At 38.4% G+C, this 23,180-nt stretch overlaps 1 pseudogene; it reads right to left on the bottom strand.

Moving 5' to 3' along the window:
- Positions 1 to 20,107, bottom strand: part of LOC139745347 (sodium- and chloride-dependent glycine transporter 1-like) — a 48,525-nt pseudogene extending 28,418 nt beyond the window's left edge.
- Between the last annotated feature and the right edge of the window lie 3,073 nt (positions 20,108 to 23,180).

The following is a 23,180-nucleotide window of genomic DNA, read 5'->3' as shown; positions in this document are numbered from 1 at the left end:
CCTGTACTTCGCAGTTCCCTTAGTGACAGCTTGGCAGTGAAACTTGGATTCCTTGGTTTACCTATTGACTGTGTGCTTTGCAGTGTAGGTAATTTTCCGGGCGAATTAAACGTTTAAAGTATAGAAAATCAAGGATTCAAAGTGATATCCTCTAATTCATTCCTGCAGCTCATTGGTTTTTGATTCCTCTGTTATCCACTGAATTCATCAGTATCCTTTGTGTAAGGCGTATACAAGCTTTCTATATAGGTTAAACTTCCCTTAATTTCTTTGCTCTGTGCACTCTCATGGCGGTGCGTTATAGTCCAAGTTTATAATTGCGGAAAAAGAGACAGTCTTAGGCACGTAATGCCAGAACATAATTTCCGTGATGTTTAATAGCAGAAACTGATATCATGGAAAGTGAACGCTTGCATTTATTCAGTTAAAGTGCAACTCTGCAGAACCCAGCTCAGAGACCACGCTGAATTAAACTGTACTTGGCAGACTAAATAAGTCATCCATCGTTAATACAACTGTGACTGAACACATCAGGCATGAATTGTGAAGACAAGCATCAGGAAAATGGAAGACCATTACGGGATCAAGGTTGCTGTATTATGAAGATATGAAGTCTCATAAGTTCCTGGCGTATAACTCAACTCAACATCCTGAATTGTTTATCTTTAAAAAGTCCAATTTGACAGTGTTTGACATCACGTTTAAGATGCTTCAAGAAATTGTAATTGACACGAACAGACGTTTCATCAAAATCGGTCATAAAATACGACACGTAGAGATATCACTTAATGCATCTTCACAAACCAGTAATATTCGTCATAGTCATATATAGAATTTGGAAGAAGTGATGACAGCATCATAATATATAAAAGATATATATATATATATATATATATATATATATATATATATATATATCACCAATCTGTTGGCAGATAAACCTTCACGAAATTCCATGTTTGATCAATGATCAATCATTGCATGTTGTATCTTTCGTGCAATAATGGTTATTATAGTCGACTAAGATGTAGCAAAGATATCTTTAAAGAGGTAACGCGTAGTAGTGGTTGCTAAATTATGGACCCAAATCACGACTCTATAACGTGCCAGTGTACAAACCCACGGATAAGTCTAATGGTAACTATCAGGACTATGAGGAGGTATACGAGATATTGGTTGCGATCAGTATCACCACTCTATGGAAATATCAACTCGAAACTCTTATCAAACTTTCATATTTTATGAGCCGTTTTGATGAAATGTCTCTCATTCTCAGAGTCATAGCTTATTTTGAAGATGTTGTTGAATTGCACTTTGAAATTTTATTTGTCATTTTTGTTCGCACATGCAATGACATGATTGGTGTCATAATAACTTTTACTTTCGATTAACTGACGAAGTCGAAATTACACGTGATATATTATATCGTCGTTTCGTCGGGCCGTGATCAGCTAAAATGAAATGACAACGTAACTTCACATGAATGCAATTGTCAAGTAATTTGATATTTCGTCAAAGATGTAGTAAATACCAGCAACATGAACCTGTTTTCTCATTTGAAACCTATACATCACGTTGTCGATCTAGCTAATCTATATGAACAAATCGAGTTATATCGTTTCTAAATCCTCTAACCATTCCATAATATCAGTTAAGATATAGTTTGGTTAAGGCAATCACTCACAGATTTTCTCTCCGTAGCCATACTATTGACACTCCGTTGTATGTAAGTCTCTGAAGATATCTCGAGGTTCTTCTGCACCAGTCAGTAGTCAAAGACCTTATGACTGATTTTTGGCGATCAGCCTACAATCTCTTTCCACCGAAGTCTTTCTCATACACCCCCGAAATAATGGAAGTATCCCCGATACGTCCAATGTTTCTGATTGGTTCTCTTCACTTCGTCCTCGCTGCCAATTTGTCAGTCCGTCTGCGCAACTTTGAATGACGTCATACATGTATATATGTGAGAATTGTTTTTTCGAATGAGACCAACCAACCCTTATAGAACGAATTGAATAGGAGTAAAATCTGAGCGAATGCAACGTGCATGAATATCAATGTCGCCCTTGTTGTTGTACCAGGTATCGCACAACGCGCCGAGTTGATAGAGTTTGCTGACTACAATGCTATGACCACGAGGGGCGTTTCAGAGTTTGGTTTGTGGGCAGCAACACTTCACATGCTTGGCAACATGTTATTTTGTTTTGTTTTGTTTTGCTTTGTTTTTTTGCGAAGAATATTTCACACGGGAGGAGTCGTGACTCCCTCAATCACGAAACCTCTGTCTTTAATGTCCCACATGATGGGCAAGGTAATGTACAATGTAGTGTCATTAACTATTTGTCCTTTACCTCACCAAATTATGGGTCACATCTGGACACAATATGTAACAAAAGGGGCATCCTGTACATATACCTTGAAATAATGGATGAGTACATGTATGTACTTTTGGACGGCGACACCCTTTCAGATTACATAGGCATGCTCTTCTATGATAACGTACTTTATTAATTAAAATTCATCAACTGTCGGTCTGCATCTGCATACTAATGACATAATGTACATCGCTCTCTTTCACGTGTTCACGGGCCCGTCACGGGGGACCTCAAACGACCCTCTCCCCCACTGGAGACGAGGATCCGTTGGGACGAAATCAAAGAGTGATAACTTTTCCCTAAAGCTCATTACATAAAAGAAGACTAATTCTTTCAGTTTTTCAAACAAAGTTTTCATAAGAAACTTGACGGATGGAGCCATCTCCCAATCCCGGGCTTGAGAGTCAGTGGATGGATGAACGAGATACCTGAGAGTCAGGATGACCCACACTTGACAATGGACGTGGAGAAGCAGGGAGGTACACTGTAGGTAAGGTTAGGATGCATGGGAAGGGGCAGTTCTGATTCCTGATTCGCCTCTTGCTATAGTCTCGGATATTATACTTTCAAATAATTTGATCAGTATATATCCAAAAAAAGAAAACTGGGCGCCGGTTTCAGGACTTAGTTGTTCCCATTTTCCTTGAAGTTTTTTATTACGTTTTGATTGAAAATTTCCAAAATATTTCATCAAAAGTGTGCACCAGATTGATTGATTTTAATTCGAAGAATGTAAAAGCTTTTTCGTGTGTGAGGGATATCAACTTACTTGATTTTTCGCCTGAAAAGATACCCCTTCTATCTGAACCCCGCTCAGTCGCTTCACTCCCTACGAAAGGTCACTGGTCAAGTACTCACCCTCCACCGTCACGAAAATTATTCTTATGTCACTGGTCTGTTTAGGCACATATTAGATTAATGTCATTTTTGTTAAATAGCACGAAATGTACCTTTCTCAGCTGATAATGACAGTATGAAACATCATGATGATTGTTTTGGTCACATATAAATCATGTATTGGCTATACATCCAATCATCTTCTTCGCAAGATTTTAACGCCGCAAAAATAGACACGATTTTATGGTGCCTTTAGTCAGATTTGAATGATTTGTCAATGAATAGATGAATATTTCAACTTGAGATAATGTGCTTCGTGCAGAAGGAATTCTACCCGACTCTTGTGCGGGCTGATAGTATTAGGACCATAAGAATGAGGGTAAAACAGTTACGGACGAACTTATTACTCACTCTGCATTAACTGAATTGTCAATGATAACTATTAATTTGTTATGTAGGCCTATATACAGTTTCTTTGAAGTCATTTAATGAAAGGATCTAAGATTATCACTCAAATCTTGTGTTGAATATACTTCTGAGTAATAGTTAGGGAAACAAGATAATGAAGAGCCCATTGTTTCGAAAATGAAATCCTGTTTGTTGATACAAAATGAAAAGGAATCCGTACAATAATTCGAAAATTGCATAGGGTTTATTGCTCCGAAAACTGATTAACTTCTTTAGGTCAAAAATACGGCGTAGAATTTCAAATCAATAAATAAAATAGGAAAATAGATAAATAAATAATAAGATACATGAATGAATAAATGTTGGGTTTATTCTTGTGGGGAGGTGATACATATACAATGTTTCGTTTACATGTCAGTAATATAACAAAGTTATACAGGAATGGCAAAGATTGCATTCAGCAAATTCAAGGGGTTTTCTGTCAAAGTGTCATAACTATTCTGCACTATTCTGAACAAACGCAAACACCTGCACAGGTACTTGTCGACGAAAGGAAAAACGTGCATTATTTCAATTTGTAACTGTAGTATTGATAATATCAGTAGAAGGACTTCTTTTCCTCCTCCTCCTCCTCCTCATCATCATCATCATCATCATCCTCAACCTATATACATTGTACTACGATTATCCATCGGTTTTTCGTGGTTGTGCGTTTGAGCAAAATATGCAAAGTTCAGGAAGAGTACACCATGCGTAGCCCTTGAAAAGACTTTGTTTGACCCTGGAAAGAGGAGCATGAAGGAGTGAAGAAACTTTATTTGGAGAGTGTTGGGAAGGTAAATCTACAGTAGTTACAATTCAAGGGCAGGGGTGAGCTACAAGTATCCGGAGATCTGAGAATAGGAGACAGTGAGAATATTGTAAAGAAGAATACAGTGAGGACCAGGTTAAAAGGGCTTGGAAGTTTGTGTTAGGAGAAAGATGCACCAGAGAGTAGGGAGAGAGAGGAGAGATGGAGAGAGAGAGAGAGAGAGAGGGTTTGACAATCATGGAGATAGAGAAAAAGAAGTGCATGACGAAGAAGTGGAATTCCGAAAGATGTATCACGAAACGAGGAGAGAGGGGAAAGGAAAGCCATAACTTACCAACTTTGTTTACATTTCGGCTCATCGCTACCTTTTGACTATTTGACTTCCTTACACTCTCCATATGTGCAGATTCCCTCCTCTACTCTCCTCTTTTGTTGGTGTTCTTTAACCAAACAGCAGTCCCTTCAAGGATTACATACACATGGTGATATCACAAACCTTCCCCATTTACATCACCATGCAAACTTTCTGACAACACAGAGTTTGCAAGGCGTCTACTGAGTTGGGCGTGCAAAGGCGGCATTTGAATATAAGGAATGAAATGAAACTTGAAAGAAAGAACAAACGAAAAAAATATATAGAAATAAATTATGTTTAAGGTAAACTATGAAAATGGAAAAGAAGTAAAATCATTACAATAGTGCAATATGGCATTTTAAAAGAAAGACATTTCGTAAGAATTATACAGAAGGAAGGAACTTATCTATGGTTTAATCTAAATCCAATTTTCGGAGCATAAAGGAGTTTGAATATAAAATTGAAATTTCTGTTTGAACAAAATTTAACGAATTTAATGAATTATATAGGCCATGTAAGCGTTTATCCGTGAATACAATTGCAACTGTAATGATATCAAGAGGGAAAACCCATATCTTTACTAATAGCAGTATTGTTATTACTATGATTATCATTGTTATCATTATTATCATCGTTATCACTATTATTATCATTATCATTATTATCATCATCATCATTATGATTATTCATTCGGCTTTCAATCACAAATATCAATCTTACATAATACAAAATCACAACATACAATGGAGAGTTATGGGAGCACCAGGTTGGGCAGCCTGGGTCTGGAAAAAGCCAACTAAATGACTTGAGCCCTCAGGCCATCCTCCCCAACCCACCTGGTGCACCCAAAACAATACCGATACATCAATGTCAGAGTTTACATAAAAACCATTACCCAATATGAAATAAAAAACAATATTTTTTGAGAGACACAATAAAAGAGTACCAAAATTAAACGACTGTTTCAATATAAGTGTCAAATTAACTTGTGTAACTCTATTCAAATATCAAATTTTCTACATAGCAAAACTAAAAAAGAACAACAGCATTACATTCTATCTATATGATGTGTATGTGAGCTCTTTAATGGCTTTCTTCCATATTGTAACCTGACTCGCTTATAAATGCATACAATGATGTACAATGTAGGTTTAGAGATTCCATATAAGCCATTTCCCCATGCAGCATTTCAAATTAACAGCTCCATATGGATTGGGACAATCAACAAAGCAAAACGGCAAATAAACAAAAAGTGTACTATGAGACCATGGGTCATGTACACTTTTACTATCAAAATAACATTAATAACTTGCTATGTGTTTAAGTATTCAATGATCCGTACAAATTGTATGAATAATACCATGACGTGATTTGCAAGAATATTATAGAATACGCAATGGAGAAATTAAATGGAGAAAGTGGAGAAACAGAAAAGAATCACATAAGGTATGATCTAAATAACCTTCGAAAATGAAAAAGTTAATTACATAACCAAAAACAGAGGATAAATTGCGATAAGAAAAACCGAGAACTATATCTCAACTTATCATACGACAGTTGAAATCAAATGTTCAGAGTGCGTAGTGTAGCAACGAAATTTGTATTTGGAACGAAATATGATACAGTATCTAATGTCTAACCAGTTGGCACGAAATTGAATGACAACTTCACGCCGTCAAACTGAATAGATTAAGGTCAGTCTGAATTGAACAGAATGAAATACAAAAACGAGAGCGAATGTTCAAAAAATGAAAATGAACCATGACAGCAGAGTGTTGAAAATCGTACGATTTTGAACTCGTTTTTAAGGCTTCCAATACACTCTGATGAAATAATGTTGAAGAAGACATTAATGAAAACATAGCAACACTTGAAACAAAATTTGTTTCAATGCCTCATATTAGTGTAAATCTTCAAGATATCTTCCTCTTTGGAATTATTCCTTCCACATTAAGAAACGGTTTCCTGATATAGTTCTACAATTTCATAAACGACACTTTTCATGCTTTTAGTACACTTTAATGACGTTAATTTTATGGCCATTAAATTACGGCATGATGGTAAATTTGTGTGATCTTTGATCTTGCCCGTGAAATTTTCATCCTGTAACTTCAAGCAGAGACACAAAGACACACTTCTTGGGACGGTTCGCTTCGGGAGCGGGCTGCATCAAAATGAAGTATAGGCCTGATACGCTCTACACAACTCTATATGGTTCCCTGCTAAGTCTGGTTGGAAAACTGGGATTTTTGGCAAGCTTTGTTGTGCAGAGATTGACAGATTACTAAAACTTTGCGCACAGGGTAAATGCAAGCTCATAACCTTGCCACGTGATCAATTTTCTATCTTTTAATAAGATACTTCATAGTTGTGAATTATGAGATAGAGATTTTGAAACGAGTGTGGGAATGAATACTTGACATCCAACAGGTCAGATGTTACCTTCAACGTAAAAGGGGCTGCCTTCACGGTCTATTAATCGTCGTTAAGGCCTTCACTCATCTAGCATTGTGTTTGCTCACCACCTCAGTGGCAATATAATAAAAAGAAAATGCCCTTTAACAAAGCCGAACTTTGAATTGTACAGGGTCTGACTTCCAAACAACGTGGTGGAAATTTTTATCACGCTCTGTGAGTGTAACGAAATAATGGGGAGACACAGTGAGAATTTCACAATTCCCCTGAAAATATGAAAATGCGGAAATTTGTCAAACTCTAAAAGCGAATAATTTTGCGGCTAAGCAAGATCCCTGTTTTGAACATTGCCAACATTTGCAAAGAGTTTAGGCAGATGAAATTGGTTGGTAGTACATTCCATACAAATAACCCCCAAACACTGAATTTATTTGTTTTAGTAGTGTCATAAGAATCATTTCATTCTTCAATTTCATCTATACCTGTTATTCTGACAAAGATGAACTTTGGTCTGTTCAGGCAGTAATAAGATCTACTTGCAGGTGCTTTCGCTAGTTTTCAGGTGGAAATTTCGTAAAGCCCAAGTTATTGGAGGGTCATCTTCTAAAATGTACAGTGGGTACGTATGATTTATGCAAGTAGAGAAAATGTTGTTTGTTGCAATCTACATCCACTCAGTAAAAACCTACTCTATCTCATTGCTCTTCCTCACTTTAGACTTTAGGAGATAATCCTGATAGGTGACACTTGTGATCGAGTCCATCAAACCCTTTTCTGCGATAAGTCTCCTCTGTAATGATGGGAAGAGCCCAAACTTGCCACTCAAGACTTGTTCTGGAGTCTGCATTACCTACTCTTCTCAGAAAGTTATGGGTGACACTCAATCGCATTCACAAGATACGTATAATAGGGACGACGGGCCTACCAGAAGAGCGAGATATCGCCAATGACTAAATGATGGATGCTGAAGTGACTGCTGGCTCTGTTATCCAGGACTGTCCGCGAAGGCTTTTCACGGCACTTTTCTGCTCATACTGTAGTTTGACACCAACGTAGATCTACCTCTCTTATGTGTGTGTCTGTTTACGATAAGAAATCGTCTAACGATCTAATACCTCAGCAGATTGCACATCTATTTTTTAGCATAGCCAAAACACAGCAGAAAGCAATCTTACGGATATTGTAACGTCTCATCTTCATTGTACAGAACTCAAAATTCGCGCCAAGCTTCTCACCATTCGCAGAGGCTCTGTCGTGCCTAAGTTATCAAGACCTCGTTTATATAGCTTTTTACGAAATGCATAAGGCGTGGGGAAATGCAACGCTTTTGGTGCTTTCCAAATGCATGGCCGAGGATCCAATACTATGCTTATATTATACTATGCTTATCAAGCCACTACCGTTGCAAAAATGTTAGATCTATAGGTTCAATAAATGTCTCTATATGAAAATGGGGAAGGGCTTTATTCACTTTAATTTATCTTAATATGAATCGTATGGGGAAACACATGTACACACATAAGTATAACATGAAGGGAAAATACAAGCAAGTGATTTAACTTTCGGATCTACTTTGTTTCAGAAAAAAAAATAAATGAGATTCTGGCAAAAACAGGGTACGCTCACTTCCCATTCTGAATATAGGCTCATGCAAAACTCTTTGTAAGTCGTCGTTCTCGTTCTGAACTCGCAGTTATCTCATGGGCAACTCAACCTGACTTGCAGCACAGTCGTGAGTATAATGCTCGTACTCCACTCTTGGAAACTCGTAAAAGCACTCGGATGTACAATACCTCAAGGCGACTAGTTATAATAAGCTATGTTGAATTCATCGCGAGCTTGTTACGAGTGATGCATGTGTATTACGAGATTAGCACGAGTTGCAATGAGTTGCAACGATTTGCCAGAAGTAAAAATTGGGAGTTGCTCGCGGCTTTGAGCAGAGTTTTGCCGAGTTACGCCGAGCTGCGTCGAGTTGTAGCAAGTTATCCCAAATTATGGTTTGTTGGTAAGTACGCTCTATTTACTGGCCGACACTTGACACTGCTTGATGTGAATGGCAGTGTGCATCGTGTAGCAGACACGTTTGTGTTTATAGATCAGTAGTGGTATAATGCTGTAAGACGCAGCTGTCACTTCATCAAGATGTCGAGTAGTGCAATTTTAAAATGGTGTTAAACATTCCAGAGCTTTGGTGAGTATAAGGTATGTTTCATTGTTCTGTTTTAGAGAACAGTTAAGCCTACTTTCAATGACTAAGTAAAGGCTCGGTCAAAAATGCCTTTACGAACTGCTACGAACGCCGTACGAACGATTTTTAGACAATTTCGTAACATCTTCTTAAGAAGGCCGTACGAACCCAGCGTTCGTAGACCGTTCGTAGACCGTTCGTAGACCGTTCGTAAGTTCGCAGCCTGGTCGATGGTCTTGTCCAAGATTTTCTTTTTTAACTTCGTACGAACCCTCTCTTCGTAAAGCGGGAGTAGGATCGAGAGACAATTCTATAGAAGCCTTAAATTCTTGCGATGATTGTAAGAACGTCTTAAGTTGTTCGTAGAGGGCTCTTACGTCTTTCGTAAGATGGCCGTAAGTCTAACGAAAGAATAAAGCTACGGTCACAAAGCTTTGTACGAACGATGCGAATGTTACTGTTCTTACGAATTCTGGAATTCGTAGAGATTCGTAGATCGGACACAGATTCTTACGGCCTTCTTACGAATTTCGTACGAACACTTTTTAATTCTCAAGAACAACTTAAGACCTTTTAGAGAAACGAAAGAATTTTCAGTTATACAATGGCCGTAGCATTCGTAAGTTTTTCGTAAGAATGCCTTGAGTTATTCTTTCGTCAGACTTACGGACATCTTACGATTTCTTTTGTCGTAAATTGGTCGTGCCTGCAACTCACGGCACTCTGAAGTCATTCGTAAGAAAATTTTGTGAGGTTGTTAAAAAGACGCTGCCATGTCCTGTCGAAAATTATGTAACAGTTGAAAGAATTTAAGGCTTCTAGAATTGTCTCTCGATCCTAAAAAATCTTGCGTAGTTCTTACAATGTTCGTACGACGTTCATACGGCCGTCTTACGAAGAGAGGGTTTCGTACGAAGTTAAAAAAATCTTGGACAAGACCATCGACCAGGCTACGAACTTACGAATGGTCTACGAACGGTCTACGAACGCTGGTTTCGTACGGCCTTCTTAAGAAGATCTTACGAAATCGTTTGAAAATCTTTCGTACGGCGTTCGTAGCAGTTCGTAAAGGCATTTTTGACCGAGCCTTAACTCAAGGCATTCTTACGAAAAACGTACGAATTCTACGCCCATCGTATAACTGAAAATTATTTTGTTTCTCTAAGAGGTATTTAGTTGTTCTTGTGAATTAAACAGCGTTCTTACGAAATTTGTAAGAAGGCCGTAAGAATCTGTGCCCAATCTCTACGAATCTCTACGAACTCCAGAATTCGTACGAACAGTTACATTCGCACGAAGGCATCGTTCGTACGAAGCTTTGTGACCGTAGCTTTAGTTTACCACTGTCCTATACAGTCGAATTATGTCCATGTAGCAACATTACAAGGTGGTGGTCATACGAAACAACAAAAGTGAACAGATCCTATTCTCCCCCACCCCTTTTATTGATATATTTTTGCCGTTTTTGTCTTTTTCTTTCTGAGAACCTGTATCACTAGCTTCATTTTCTTATATTTTCTTGACAGTTAATTGACATTATTATTTTTATGCTCCGCCGATAATTCATCGGAAAATTAGAAAAGTTCTGCTCGGCAAAGACTTCAACATTCCTGCTCCTTCAACATTTACTGCTCTGACAATTACTCCCCCAACAACCGCTCTGCAGACTATTGTTTTGCCAACCATTGCTCTGTCAACATTTGCTCCGCCGACATTTTATGCAGCCTTGCAAGCAATTTGCTCCGCGGTATTTACGGCAAATATCGGCAGAGCAGTGATGAGCAGAGCAAAGATCGGCGGTGCAAATGTCTCGGAGTATCTAGGGTATTCGTCGCAATTTTTCTCAGTTTTTCTCAGAACGTGAAATACGTCATGGAACCAATATTTGAATCATACATGTAAATGGATATTTCAGTATACAATATCAATAAATTACGAAATTCATGACTTCTCCAAAGCGTATTAATTTGCATAACACAAAGTGTGAATAAATAGCAGCTGACCTTATTTGTTTTTCACAAAGTCAACGCTTTGATGAGGTAACTGTTATACACACAGTACGTTTAATAGGAATTTATTCTAAAAAGGGGAAAAATAAACTAGCTAGGAGCTCCCTTGAACTGTACATCCCTTGGTATAACAATAAAAGGGGGTATCACGAGTATGGCAGGTCACTGAGGCACACCATGCTGCTGTTAGTGTGTGGATGTAGAGCCTGTCATGCAATATGAAGGCATGAGAGTCCAATAAATCGAAATGCACCTTTAGTAATAACTTGCTTCATTTGTTTCATACGGAGATTCAGTCTCTTTGTTCACTTGATACACATGTTCCCATGGCAGCTTGAATCGATATGAGAACATTGCTACCTTTACGTCGTTACTACATTCTCGAAGTTGTCCTTGCTTTCTTACCATATATGCTCGACCTCCTTTCTTTCTTTCTCAGATATATATCATGATAGAATTGAATACGAAACAACTATAGAGACCACAGGCCACAGCCATAGCGAATTCGACATTCACTCTTGTAAAGTGAAAAAAAAAATCTATCATTCAGAGATGTTTTGGTACAGGAGGGTGCCTTTTGATAGAAAAAGGGCGCAGCAACTTTTATGAAAAAAACAGACTCTTTTAAAGTGAGTGACTCGGTATGGGGTTTCAAAGCTTTATGTTAGTCTTCAGGGAGCTGGGGTACTATTTGTTTGTGGTATTACTATGCTATACATTTGTCTGTGTTTGTCTGTGTGTGTGCGTGCGTGTGTGTGTGCGTGTATGTGTGTGTGCGTGTGCGTGACCGGCGAGGCATGCTATGCTACTCAGTACACGCTTTGAAGGGAAAATCTTACCAGCTAGCTCAACCACACACAGACACCCACACACACACACACGCAAACACGCAAGCAATAGGTACTCGTGCACACCCACGCACACACATACAAACGAAATGGCTGTGAATCTGGAAGCCACCTAATTTACCTGAAAAGAGATTAAGACTGTATTAGAAAGAAAAAAAAGAAAAAAATAAGCGAGCCATGAAACGAATCTACCAATTTATCATGTGCAAATACGTCACGGCAACCTAACTCTGACGTTGGCAAGACAATAAGCACAAGACAATTCATTGAAGGATGTATGATACATAAAATATTCTAACGACATTTTTATGATTCAATGTTTTATATGAATTCCGAATAAAAGTTTGACCTTTACAGTTTGACTAATTCTGTCAATTTTAAACACGAATGTCTTCAAAACTGATTTGTTTTCCGAAAGTCAGATGTAAACTAATTGTGACTTAATTTCATCATGGACTCATTTTCTTATCAACATAAATCGAACCAAACATTGCTAAAGAAGCTTTTCTCTTTCCTATGAAATAATAAAGAAAAAATACTATAGTAAAATTCTTATCGTGCTTGCACAGCTTCGTCTATTAGGGCTACACGAACAGCTTATATGAAAGGAAATTACCAACATAATAATTATACAAGGTTTGTTTCTTTCTTTCTTTCTTTCTTTCTTTTACACACGAACTTAATCACTGAAGTCATGTATGATATCGTCTACATCACTTGGTGAGATAACCTCTTTGGATAGACAACATCAGTTGATTGTGATTGATTAGATTGAACTTAGGTTGCAAAGAAACATACGTTAACGATACGTTAAAGAAAAGAAGCTCTTGATGAACGTACATTGTAGGTTTATCTTTTGCCGATGAGTGGATGAAACTGATTCAATATGGCTGATCCACAATGGAAATTAGATATAGGTCTCACACTTGTAAATATAATGGAATACCCCTGACCCCATCACAAAATCGTACCAAAAATACTAAAATAAATGAAGAAAAGATTAAATCAATAATCAAAAATGCCGTTTGGCATAAAAAAGATTATCTGAATAGCTGCGGATATTGACTACGAATTCCTCTACAAACTGCATTTTGGCTGGAAGATGAAAGCTTTTGTCATGGAATTTTAAAGGTAGGGGATACCTTTTACAGACCTCCCAAAATGCAGCAAAACATTAAATATGAACCTCAGGGGACTTGCTTAGGCCACTGCTTAGATATTTGGAAGTCAACAGTTATCTAAAATTTGAATGATGCACAAAACTCGACTACTCAGTAGTTCTGTGTGTCAGCCACACTTAAGCCTTTTTGTTGCATTCTTCTGTATTTGTGATCTATAAACATCTATAAACACAAATCTTGAAGTACGAGAGGTGATGTAATAACATATAGAGTGTAAGGCAAGAATATATATAGAAATGTTTGTAAGTGTTGATGAACTTTCTTCACAAAATATACATGATGGACACACATGCAGTACATGGGTCTGCAAAGGTAGACTAGTAATGTACTGGAATTTACGGTGAGCCCCGAAAACAATTCAATTCAAAATCAAACGGTCAAAAAAATGTACTAAATGTTACCTTCCACTTACAATACTTTATGGAAGTTTCTAAAAAGATACTCTCTTCAACATACCACTGTATTTATGCAACTCTTCATTTAAGGCGTGCAAATGGGATTCCCTACCTTTAAAGGGAGTATATATTTGATTGGGCGCATGTACAGAAAATATGTGATATTTTGAGTGAAAAGAACTCGCAGTCTGGCTTTGCGAACAGAGCTTGAGCTGAAGAACCCGCCATGGAAATTTAATGGATGAAAGGGTATGTCTCACTTTTTCAAGTTACTGAAGATGAAACACCTCATTTCTCATTTCTCTCAGCTATATTACAGAATTTTTTGAATTGTGAATTTTAACACAATTCTCTATGTGGAAATATTTACCCTTGTTAGCCCTGTAGAGTATGCATGTAATGCACACAAATCGAATGTATTTATCCCATACCCGCTCTACTGGTTTATGTCGATCTATTCTGTCAACCCAACCCCCCCCCCCCTTCTCTAACTCTGCTTAACTACACTCTGTTTTCGTATATATTATGTTCTTGTGGTACATGATCTTTGTAGTTAAATTCATGAGTAGAAAAGTAGTCATTATCTCACAAGACAGTTTGAATGATTGTGGTATTTTAATGTATTTCTTTGTTTTGGCTACCACTGAAACAGTTTAAAATACACAAAATTAATCTGTTTGATAAATCAGAGTCTTTCGCAGTACTTTGTAGACAATAAGGTGATGATGATACCCCCTTATGCAAGGATAACTGCATGTATTTATATATTCATCTTTTACAGAACTATACAATCATCAAGATTTATTTTTGGACCCCCCCCCCCCCCCCCATGTGCATGATTTTCAAAAGTTTCACTTTGAGTAGCTTTACAACCCTTCATACAGCTGTATGTGCAATTTCTCATTACGGTGTAGGTTGAAATATCATGGAAAACATGTTTATGATTAAAAAGAATAATGATGATAATTAAGAGGTGTGACAATAAGGGAGTTCACGGTTGTGATTTGCGCATGTGCAGAACAAAGGTCAAAATGAGAATGTCGGTGTAATTGCCACTGACTTTAAAATGTAAAGAAGTCTCGAGCAACTAAGAGAATCTGAATTATGTCAGTACAATGTATGTGTTTCAGGCTAAATTGAAATGTACAGGTGTAAGTCATTCATCAACACTTTTTAGCATAATCTTTCCATGCACTTTCTCAACACTGATTTAATACAAGATGACATGCTTCAAGAAGGAATTCTTGATCATAACACATGTCCATGTTATTTCAAAGTCTGTGGTGTAGGGGTCAAATGAGACATGCACTAACCATGAACTCCCTTATTGCTATACAAAGAAATCAACCAGAGTTGCACTTTAGATGGCGCTCGTCATGAATTTGCGGTTGTTGATCAGGCTTAGGGTGTTCGGGGAATTCCCAACACGCCCAATTAAAGAATTACAGCTGTACATCACTTAATTTGAGGCTTTATCACCCCCCCCCCCCAACACACTCACACACACACACAAAAAAAAAAGTTAATCATCTGTTGCGAATCAAACCACGAAAGATGCGTTCTGTAGTGTGATTATTATTTATGACCATCCATCGTATGGTTGAACTTGTAATTTGCTTGTTGGGAAATAAAACCTAAGGATATATTCTTATCTCTTATAAGTGTAACTGATCAAAATTGTCATCGCACTATATCATGATCATTGATATCCAAATTGGGTTTAACGGGGGGAAAAACAGTAATGCACCTTAACATTATCTTACGTTAACTCGACTAATGTATCAAAGCACTGAGGCATGAAATAAGATGACATGTTTGTATACCAGTATGTCTTAAGTTAATTTTAATGTCATTATACAAATGATGCACAGGATAGAGTGCGTTAGTGTAGGCGTAGTGCACTCGAGGGTATTTACAATTGTGAAACATGCACGAGGCGAAGCCGAGTGCATGTTGCACTACATTGTAAATACCCGAGAGTGAGCTACGCCTCCACTAACGCCACGAAATAATCCTGTGCATCATTTGTTTTATAAAATGGGTCGAAAATTCGAAAACTAACATCATTTTTCAGCGTTTTTCACGTACCTTTGTGGGTCAAGACGTCCGAAGATGTTCGTCCCAAACTTTTACGCACGTCGCACTCGCGGAAGTCCCGCACATACAGTATAAGTATAATGGGGGGTTGGGTTTCCGGACACCCGCATGAAAACTTACTTATTTTACATAGAATATGCACCCTTTACCTTAAAGACTTGATATAGACTCCTCATATAGGCCTACTAGACAACATACTCTGAAAACGGCGTGAGAATTAACCTGCTAAATCGTTGGATTTGCTCTTCAAAGTGACTCCATGTACGCGTCCGGTCCCATAACGCTTGGTCTACTGTACTGTACAAAGTGTACGTATAGTATACAAATATACCAGGCCTGAGAGGCTCTGGTTGAAACTATGCGCATGAGGTGACTTCAGTAGCACTATTTTCTGAGGGGTATGGCACTATTTTCTGAGGGGCGCAGCCCCGAAGAAAATAGTGCTACTGAAGTCACCGAAGGCACATAGTTTCAACCGGTGCCTCGAAAAATTGGCCTGGTATATTTGTTTTATATCCCTCCCGATGAATTTAAGAGTTTTCGACTGCTGGTATTCTGTAATTTACCTCTTTTTAAAGGGCATCTTGCTTTACTTTTCAAGAAGATTGACTAGTCATTCACGCTCGGGAAAGCAGCTCAGGGAGGGCAGCGCGTACGCGTACTATGAAGAGACAACTGCGCGCTCAGCCGCTGAAGTGTACTCGGTGCATTGCTGTACAACGTACTGGTAAACATGCGCAAACTGCAAACTCACTACGCGCTTCATACATGCAATACGCCTATCCGATCTGTCAACAAGTACGTTCGGTTGCCAGTGCGGTGATGTGCGTGCTCGAGCTGATCAACGATGTGACTGTGAGCTGCAGTTGATTGTGTTTTCTGTCGTCTTTCTACCTAGCTGTCATGTCTGTACATGAATATGGACTATCATTTCCTGTTAAAATGCAAGTATACATTGTAAATTTGGGTAGCATTCAGTAACAGCGTATAAGGTTAGATTAGGCACTGGAAAAATTCTAGCAATTAAAGCATCGAGTGCCACTGTAAATTCGTGTGATTCGTACGGTGTTCTAACGTAAACAGTGAACAAGTTAGACTCTAACTTACTCGTTAGACACTCTAAAAAATAATTATTAGGAATGAGATTACGGGAAATAGGGCCTACTGTTAGACAGGTAGAACTAACGTTAGGCTTAACTAGCGCTAACGTTAGAGCAGGCCTACTATCTACTGCAGTTTCGTTTGTCAACATCTTTTGGGTGGGTCGCTCGAGTTTAACAGTGAACTGCGAGACCAACTTTCAACGTTAGGCTTAACTAGCGCTAACGTTAGAGCAGGCCTACTATCTACTGCAGTTTCGTTTGTCAACATCTTTTGGGTGGGTCGCTCGAGTTTAACAGTGAACTGCGAGACCAACTTTCAAACGGCGAAGCATGAACTCCCCAAAGGCCTATGGTACGTCAAAGAACCCTAGCTTGCTTATTGTTGTCTAATTATATCGCCTACTCTGTTGTAACGTAGAATGAGGGCTTTACAAGAGTCTGAGTCTGAGTCTCGTTAACCCGTGTCGCATTGAGTGTATGCGTGCCTTGTGGTTCTCGCGAAGTGCAGTGATCTAAGGCGCCGCGATACCCATTCATTTGTACATGAAATCTCTCGCGAAGCGAAGGTGCTGCGATACCCATTCATTTACACGTGAAATATTTCGCGTCGCGACGCGAAGCAAAAAAGGCGCGAAAATCACCAGCGTGGTATAGTTTTTACCATTTCCCTAGGGAGTATAGTCTTTTTCGCGCACTTGTATGGTAGAATTATGTTTTGTTGTTTACAGTGCTCTCGACCAATCAGAGGACGAGATGCATTTTGTGAGGGATATAATACATTATTATCCACACAGAGGATTTTTAGAGCCCAAATACAAGCGTTATTTTGTCAACGCACCTCATAACCTCCGACCCACAATATTTTTTTTTTGCCGAGGCGACCAATATTTAAAATATTGGACGGCAAGAGGGGGAGTCCCCAAAGTTTTTATAAACTACACCGTGATTGGTTTGATATTCAGTGTACGAGATGACCCGAAATATGAAGTAAAAACCTCTGTGATTGGTCAATCACGAATCAACTAAAATATCGTTTTTTCTAAAATTCTGTGTTTATACAAACAAATTTCATATATTAATTAGTTAAAATTGTACATCAAAATACATAGATCACTGTTTTATCTGGGAATGAAGTGGATTAACTTGCACTGAAGAGTGTACCATACCCCATGTCAGGATCAAGTACAGTAGGAGACCATACAAAACTCAGAGACAGAAAAGGTAAGTGAAAATATTCTTTGCTAAAATCCTCTGTAGGATAATAATGATAATATTGGATGTCCTATTTTCGGTAATACAAGGAAATATTGGACTTGCTAAGCAGAATATTGGACTCGTCTTCGACTCGTCCAATATTTGTGCATAGCTCGTCCAATATTTCCTTGTATTAACCTCAAGGCCATCCAATATTATTTAATTATACGTACGTACGCCACATGTTATGCACAAGGGAAGACAGGCCGGCCGGCCGGCAGCAGCCCGAACTAGAAGTTGTTTACAGGATTGACAGCGCGTACGCGTATGCATGCAATTCATCAAAGGAGCCGCAATCTACCATAGGATTACAGGCAGTGCAATTGTACTGAAGTAAAGGAAGGAGGTGTGTCTCATTTCAGCGCTTCCTATTGGCTACATTCTTGAACCCATTTTATAACACGCGGAAATGAATGACGCTAGTGAAGGGAGTGAAGGTTCGCCGTGCGAACGTAATTCCTGATGTGACAAAAAGATCCTAAATACAGCATTAAATACTTCAAATGCTATTTTAGTCGATATCCCATGTATTTAAATAAATGGTTGAGCTCTTACTCGACGGTAAGATGACCAAATGTCTCACACGTCTAATGTTGTCGCTCATGGTAGAACTGTCTTTGGCTATACAGCAGATTATGATTATAGATTATAGGGTAGTCCCAATCTATCCTCGAAGGTTACAGCCCTTTACATTATGTCAACAAACAGATATTTTCAAGTCCAGTTATTCAATGAATACTTTTTTATTTTTTCGCTTGTGATGGCTGAGTACGTTTGTCTTATCGACTTTTTTTTCCGTTCAAGTTATCATTACTGGGAAACTACATGTATATGATCCCTTATAATTCTATTCGACTGGGAGGGGAAAGGTCAATGCTTAATCAAACAAGCATAACCCTAAAAGTTTGAATGAAATCGATGTGCTGTCGAAGGGGTAGACGGATCTCATGTTTTGCCAGCAACAAGAACAGAATACAAGTACTGAATGTCCTTGTCTTGCCAAATGTGCGCGAGTGCAAATAAATCCCTACACATGCATCTGTACACCAGGTAACAAGGGTACAGTGTAGGATAGTGAGGAGTGGTTTGGAAAATTAGTGGGGTGTATAAATTATCATAATACTGAAGAACCCCTCCGCTATTATGCATTCATTTCACATCAAGTGTAGCTGCTTGTGATTTGAGGCACAGACGTGCTGGCATGAACATGCTGTCATAGATCCTATATACCTCTTGTTGGCTTACGATGTCATGCTCCGAGTCCAATACGTCATGTACCTTTAGTTTACGACATACTGCATGTCATGAACATGTGTGTATAAGGCCTATATACCTTGGTTTGAGGTAGCTACCGGTCTATATGCTGCCATGAATCTGCACCTCATTTTGACGTGCAGATTCAGACTGATCTTGGTACGATCATCTCAGTGAGATGCTTGCAAAAGGAACGGTTAAAATGTTATTTAAACAATAATCATTGAATGACTTGTTTACCCATGTGAATTTCTCATAGCACTGTATAATATGTTAACTCTAAAAAAATAATAATGATAATAATACTTGCCAATTTCACAGCTGAAATTTCCCCGGTGAACATCTTCCTCACGCTGCCTGGAGAAGGCATCTTGGCTAAAGCAACCTGTGCACTGCTTCTTGGTGGTGACCGAAGACTCGCTTTGGAACTTTTGTGTTCCGATTCCAGTAATGTCGGTTCTTCTAATGTCCTACGAAATCCTTGATGTCCTCTACTGGCGTCACCATTGGCATATGGAGAGGGGTACGTCACCTCCCCTCTCACCATTTTCACGATGGCTAGAGAAGACATGATCAGGATATATCGTCAGTTACTTTATTTTAACGTCAGTGTGTAATCAAATGAAGCATGATGGGCTTCCTTCCGCGTGAAAATAACCAGTTGCGCCGAGAAACGTTGATAGAAAAGGCACATATATGCGAGGAGTAGCACTACACATGATGAAACTTAGCTTAGCTAGCCTATTACTCTACTATATCACGTCAATGTTCCGAGTCTGTCTATAACCAATAGAAAACTACAAAATGACTGAAACAAACGGAGTTATATGCATTGTCCTTCACGACAGCAAGTTTTTACACGGTCCCACGTATCATTCAGAGGGCAGGAGGCAATCCACAGAAATTGGTGCGTTCTTTCAATGCTGCTTTTATGTCAATGCACCAAACCGTGGCGCCGCTTTGGGAACGATCGGTTCTAGACTGTATTCTTCAACAGCAGAGCAATGACGTCATTGCCGAGGCCTGTATTCAATCATTGAACGTCGATCAGTAGATCGAGATATGCAACAATCTTTTTGATAGTTCAAGGAGACCTCCAGATGATTTTCAAACTTTTATATTTGAATAACTGCAAATTGGTTATGGGAACAACATTCAGAATCTGTGATTCGGTTGAGGAACAAGATTTTTTTTTTCAAAATACAAATCATAATGAGCAAAGATGATGACATGTAACCTCACCATAGGCATGTGGGAATGTGAGAATGGGCTCAAGGTTCAAGCAGAACAAAAGAAGAAAGCATGTATGTTAATTCTGCACAGATGAACTTGTTAAGTAAGCTGCATTGCGTGATGGAATTACTTATATATTAGTACATCACTACTTTCGTCCTTGTTCAGTGTAATTTGTTTGGTGGTTTTTTTTTTTCAGAGTATTATTTTTTTCCGATCTAGGACGACAATAAATTCCATGAGTCTATAATGGAGATATAAATTTATATACTACATTATACATGATTCGAAGTTATGGAAAGTGTCTGGAATTCCCCTTTAAAACAATCATACCAAAATCTTGATGCTGCTTATAGCATGTGTTATATGACAATGTCAGTAAAGTTTGTAGGTCTGCATAAGATTGTTGCATTCCTACCAATCAAGCCTTTGATAAATATTCGCGTCATTTGTATTATGATAATTGCATGGTGATTATCATACATTAAGCTTTAGAAATCACAAATTTGTATCTTACAAATGAAGACAGAATAAACTGATCTTGTGCTGAATTCTGGAAATTTTGATAATTATAGCACATCAGAACTGATCACCAGTCGCTCGTGAGTTGTTCGTAACTTTACGAACAGCTTAATGAAACAGGCCCCAGAAAGAATATAATTTATTAGTGGAAAAATGAGCAAAGAAAATGGAATCCCATTTCTTTGCTCATTTTCCCACTAAATTTGTATCTTGTAAGAAGCATTCGTGTGATTCAATGCTTCATCCAGAGAGATCTCACTTTTACACAATCACATATATACATATGCCTATGGTTTGGCTTTAATCTCCATCCTGCTTTAATCTAGTCCTTTCTTCTGTTTGTTTTTCTTACATTAAAATTGTACATAGGAAAATAAGAATAATCGTAATAAAATACATTCAATTTCACTGACATCAATCGTTTTCACTCACTTAAATAAGAGTGGTTGTACAATGCATGGATGTTTGACTTTGACATAGATATACGGAGTTCGTCATTAACGAGCAAATTTCAGCTCGTACTCGTAGTTTCTTCATATTTTATGACTTCTTTTCCAAGTTTGATGCCATAATGTTTTCTTTCATATCCATCACGCGTCACATGCAAGTGCTCAACTGTACTTGAGATATTATGACTGTCATCATGTATGCGATTTTCGTGTTTAATATTGTACCAAGAACATGAAAAAGCAATTCCTAGAAACAACAACAACAACAAAAACAATCATTGACAGGTATGTGTCCTTTAATTGCTGTTGGGTGTGCTTTAGCGCATCCTCTCATAAGACAAACGGAACATTACAGAGCGTTTCGATTGTTTTTAACAGTCTTATCACATATAATAGATGGTTACTTTAATTTCATTCAAATGGTATAAAATCATGTATGCCGCGGTGCTAATCGCGTCTTATTTAAGTCTCTCATTGTCGCAATGTTCCTGTCGGAGCTTCACATATACCCTATCCATTCCTTTCAAGAGCTTTGTGATCTTTCCGTCCTAAGTCCATGCTCGTTTCCGTGATGACTTTTTTGTTTGTTTGTTACTTTCTTTCTTTCTTTGGTTGATTGGTTGGTTGGTAGGTTCGTTTGTTTGTTTGTTGGCTGGTTGCTTGCTTGCTTGCTTGGTTGGTTGGTTAGTTAGTAGGTTTGTTGTTTGGTTGGTGGGTTGGTTGGTTGGTGGTTTGGAGGGTTGGTTGGTTGATTGGCTGGTTGGTTGGTAGGTTGGTTGGTTGGTTGGTTGGTAGGTTCGTTTGTTTGTTGGTTGGTTGCTTGCTTGCTTGCTTGCTTGCTTGCTTGCTTGGTAGGTTTGTTTTTTTGGTTTGGTTGGTTGGTTGGTTGGTTGGTTGGTTGGTTGGTTGGTTGGTTGGTTGGTTGGTGTTGGTTGGTTGGTTGGTTGGTTGATTGGTTGGTTGGTTGGTTGGTTGATTGGCTGGTTGGTTGGTAGGATTGTTGGTAGGTTTGTTTGTTTGTTGGTCGGTTGGTTGGTAGGTTTGTTTTGTTTGTTTGTTTGTTGGTTGGTTGGTTGGTTGGTTAGTTGGTTGGTTGGTTGGTTGGTTGGTTGGGTGGTTGGGTGGATGGTTATTTTTGGCTGATTGTTCAAGCTTCCTTCGGGTGTACAAAGACGGGACTCACTCTGCGAAGGGAATTGGCTTTTAAGATGGTTTGCCAAGTGTTGGGTGATCCGAACTTAACTTTGAAATGTTTTGGCCCAGGTATTTCTCCGTCATCTCAGCTGAATGCGAGTGAATCTTATGCTTTACTTGATATTCACGCCATCATATACATGATACAGACCTTATCACTATATCGTAGGGATCGAAAGCTCGGCAATCCAAAATCAGTGGCGATAATCGTCAAGTGATTGGCGAACGAAAACCACGAAATTATTT

The sequence above is a fragment of the Diadema antillarum genome, unplaced genomic scaffold (assembly GCF_040938485.1).
Source record: "Diadema antillarum isolate AM-2024a unplaced genomic scaffold, OU_Dant_1.0 seq00001256_RagTag, whole genome shotgun sequence".
Classification (NCBI taxonomy): Eukaryota; Metazoa; Echinodermata; class Echinoidea; order Diadematoida; family Diadematidae; genus Diadema; species Diadema antillarum.
Note: the sequence above shows the minus strand (reverse complement) of the source record. Positions and strands in the feature narration are given on the sequence as shown.